Source organism: Cryptomeria japonica, chromosome 2 (assembly GCF_030272615.1).
Source record: "Cryptomeria japonica chromosome 2, Sugi_1.0, whole genome shotgun sequence".
Taxonomy (NCBI): domain Eukaryota; kingdom Viridiplantae; phylum Streptophyta; class Pinopsida; order Cupressales; family Cupressaceae; genus Cryptomeria; species Cryptomeria japonica.
Genome location: NC_081406.1, coordinates 31804892 through 31809691, shown reverse-complemented (window position 1 = coordinate 31809691; position 4800 = coordinate 31804892).

The window sequence follows — 4800 nt, the reverse complement described above, 5'->3', positions numbered from 1 at the left end:
CCTGCAAACCATATCTGTGTCATCTGATAGTGAAAAACCATCAGGTTGCTCAATATAAACTTCCTCATCAAGATCCCCATTCAAAAATGCACACTTAACATCCATCTAATAAACCTTGTAGTTTTTATAAGCAGCATAGGCAAGAAATAATCTTACAGCTTCAATCCTAGCTACAGGTGCAAAAGTATCTCCATAATCAATTCCTTCCTTCTGACAATATCCTTTACAAACTAATCTAGCCTTATTCCTTATAACTTGACCATCCTCATTCAATTTATTCTGAAAAACCCATTTAGTTCCAATAACATTTTTATTTTTAGGCCGAGGAACTAAGGTCCATGTCTTATTTTTCTCAATCTGATCTAATTCTTCTTATGTAGCTTTCAACCAATATTCATCTTTACATGCCTCAATTATTAATACTGGTTCAACTTGCGAAATTAAACATGCCTCATTAGTTGTCAGTCTTCTTCTTGTCATCACTCCATCGCTCTTGTCCCCAATGATCTGATCTTCTGAATGATTCAATCTCACATACCTAAGATTCTTCTAACTTTTTGTTCCTCTTCTTTTTTCTTCAATTACTGTATAATTCTCTAATAGTGTCGGAGTAATTGGTTCAACACTCTATTTCGGTAAAGGTGCTACCGGTTCAGATACAATCATTTCCACTGTTGGTTCCTTCTCATAAACTCTGATTTGACTTTTGTTCAACTCATCTACTTTGACAATAGCAATATCCACAATTCTCTACAATCTCTTTTTAGAACATCTTGAATTCCTTTCAGAACATCTAGATACAAAATGACCAATCTTATTACATGCAAAACATTTAAAAGGCACTTTTCCTTCATACTTACTTCCTACTGGTCCTTTAGGTACTCTTCTAGAAAATAGTGCTTCAAGTTTCTCAAACTCGGCATCTTCTGTCTTCATATCTTCTAATTCCTTTGCATACAAAGTTTTCCAGTCTTGCTTACCCATTGTAGATGTAGATGCATGAAAAGCAGGTTCAGACTTCACAGCTCCAGAAGGTCCAAATTCTTCAAGCTCAAAAGCAGATAGTTTTCCAACCAAAGTTCTCTCTTGATGGATGTATTAGCCATTGTTCTCAACTCATTAATAGCAGTAGCCTTCATTTTTTAATCCGGTGGTAGGGCTCTCAAGACTTTAGAAACAATTTCATCTTCGCTTAGAGTTCCACCACAACATTGAATTCCCATAACAATCTCCTTTACCCTTTCCATGAATGCAGTAATCCTTTCATCTTCTTCCATCTTCAGGTTTTCATATCTCACCCAGTAACCATCAAGTTTAATAATCTTCACTGTAGGGTCACCTTCATTAAGAGTCTCCAACTTATCGCAAATAGCCTTTCCAGATGATTTGTCGATTAATCTCATTATTTGTTGATCAGAAAGTGCACACAAGAGGGATTCTCTTGCTATACAATCATTCTCAAGCTCCTTGTCCAGGTTTTCCATAGGAGGATTTCCAGATCCTGGATTATAAGGTGTGACACCATTCTGTGTGATCTCCCAAATCTCCTTGCCAACACATCTCAGATGAGTCTCCATCTAAATCTTCCATACTGTGTAATTTGTTCCATCAAGGCTTGGAATATCCCTCTGAAAGATAACTCCAGAAGAACTAGATGAACTTGAACTATTAGTCGCCATAGGATCTTCCTCAAGTGGTTAAGCTTTATGCAGAGTGAACCAAAGCTATGATACCAATTGTTAGACATTTTAAATAACCGGAAGACAACTGAGAGGGGGGTGAATCAGTTGTCATAGATTACCGGAACTATTATCAATTTAAAACTTTAATACCGAAACCCAAAACATTAATACCAGAATAGTAGTTAAACAAATTAAGCATAAACAATAATCATAGAATAAAATCCATCCACATGACATTAAGATTTGTACATGGAAAACCCAGTAAAGAGAAAAACCATGGTGGGAAGCCTACCCACAGTCAGATAATACTTTTGTAGTAAGTATGTGAATTACAATTGAGGGGCCTACACTTGCAGGAAGACCAATAGCCTAGAGCGCACTGCTCATCACAAAAGGAGCCTTACTGAGTACATATAAATCCAGACTACAATCTGGAGAAGTGTTGAACTGCTAAAGATAGCATCTCCTATGCCTAAGTACAGTTTCAGTTAAGCTCAATACCAGAGGATTGAATCCTCTTAAATAAACCCAATTTGATCTCCAATGATCGACCAAATCCTCTACCTAAATGATATTACTTTATTCACACATTACATTCCTTGACCATGACCTTTAACATAACCATAATGATATACAATGAGATCTTACATCTATATATACAAACCCTCGACCATAAACAATTAGGTCGACCACCAGATAATAAACCAATTACATAATTACAAACCATGTCAGCCTTAGACCAAATAAATAATATCCAACACATAAGACATCCTGAAAAAACATCGAGAGGTCCAATCCACACGTTACATTAAAGTCGGTCCATAACCTAGATCAATCAAGACCCAGTATAGGTCAACATGCTACAGCAATGATCTCCATCCACCAAATCTCGAAAATGATCACCAATAGCATCCTGAAACTCCACCAAAAGCTACACCAACACTACTTATGCAATTCATCAAAGATCTTCATCAAAATCTCTGCTGGTGAAACCCTCATCGGAACTAGAAACTAAGCTTCTAAGAAAGAAGGATAGCATCCGATCACAAGACCAAAACCAAGTGACCAAATATGAGCATGAGTATCATGAACAAGAAAATTCCATAACCAAATCATATCCAAACAACTAGTGTTGGCATCAATGACAAAAGATCAATGCAACACATAATCAATTCCACCAAATGGGCAACAGTGTTTATAGGTAGAATACTTCATGAGTTACAGGGAAATATAAACAAAAGGTTGTTAGATGAAGCCATGCAGCTAGTAAGTACCTAGGATGGCTATTTTATTCAATTTACATATATAAGAGTGGGGGATTTGAAGGTGAACCATTCAAACTGTCGTGGTATGTATTATATTGCTTTGTGTTAATAGAGTTTGCTTGCAATTGGCTCACATTGATAAAAAGACAATAGCAAAGCAAAACTCGGGAGTTTATTTCCCTATTGAGTTAGGGTATTATATTTGCAAAATAGTTTTTGTTGCATTGAACCTAGAAGAAGATTTCAAAAAACTTAATTTGCAGTATTATATAGCCTGCACAAACTTTGATAGTAAAGGGTATGCACAGACACATTTGAGTCTTACGCCTGGTTTCTCTCATATTCCCTAGTTAGAAGATTTGTGGGAAGACTGCTAGGATGAATTTGAAGTTAGAAAGAGAATGTGGTCCAGGTTCATGGTGAGTCAAATTGTTTTTGTGCAGTTGGAAATGAATGCTTCTGAGATTATGGAAGATGGAGAAAATGATGTAATGGATCCACAATATGTAGAGAAGGTTCAAGGCCACCCTATCCTGGAGATAGATTGGGAAAAAGATAAAGAAGATCAACTCTGGCACAAAATATTTCTTGTAATTTGAAGGACTGAAAGATGGTTGAGCGAGAAAAGGACTAGAATTTAATGATTGTCAAAGAACCTTATTCTCAGGCCCCAAGTATTTCATCTAATAAATTTGTTCAATCTTGTGATGCAAGTGCTATTAGAGTTAAATTTGAATGAGTAACTACCAGGAAATCAAAGAAATCCCTCATAAGCCAACTACCTACTCATACCACTCAGTCCAAGACCAGAAGTAAAAGAAGAGAAAGTCAGGATCATACTGTGGTGGTTGATTTAGAAACATCTCAAGAGGGCGAAGGCACAATGGCAGAGCTAAATTAGGAACCACCAGCTTTGGAGATTATTGATGTAGAAAAATCATCTGAGGAGGTTTTAGACCCTAAAAATACAATGGTGGTAATGAATGTGGTACAAGATTAGGTCCCAATAGATAAAAGTATGGCAGTTAGTACTCCACAATGGCTGGAAACTTCTTTCAGCAACAAAAAGAGAAATGTGATCCCGTCTTCAATACGAATTGAAGATATGGTGAGCAAATGCCTCGGTAAAACCCACAAGTCTAAGAAGTTGAAAATTGTTTTAAGAATGGATTTTTATCTAGATACAGGGAATTGGACACCAAAGGTAGCTCACCCCATGACTAATGAAGAAGTGGAGAACCCTCCATCCAAAGACTTCACTATTGAGAAAATCAATCTCAGAAATGCTTCAAGGGCCACGAATGTGCATCACTTAGAAGCTTCCACCAAAAACATCATTACTAGAACCTAGAAAGATGAAAATGATAAGCAGGAATTGAAGCAGACACTAAAGTTGATGGTCAAATACATTAATGTTATCCATAATCCCATTGCTTAATCAATTTCCCAGTTGCCTACATCTTTCGATCCTAAATCCCCAATCAACTAGAAAATAATGAGCCAGATTTAGAGGAGCAAAATGATAACTGAAGTATTTCTAAAATGGTTGGATGGCATAATTCAAGTAGGTACAAGCTATATAAATGATTTGAGTAAGGCATATAATGATGCTATGATGGTGATTCGAGAGTTGGAGACAAAGATTTCCTCATGGAAGAAAGAAGAAGAAAAATGGCCATCAGTAATCACTCAAATGAGCGAGGTTCAAAACTACGACGTAATGAGATTTCTAGCAGAGAAGACAGTACCTAGGTTGGATGACAATGTATTGTATGTGTGCAGAAATGATATTGAATGGCGGAACTCAATCGTGAAACAAGGGTATGAAGAATTCACCAAATTGTTGAAAGACA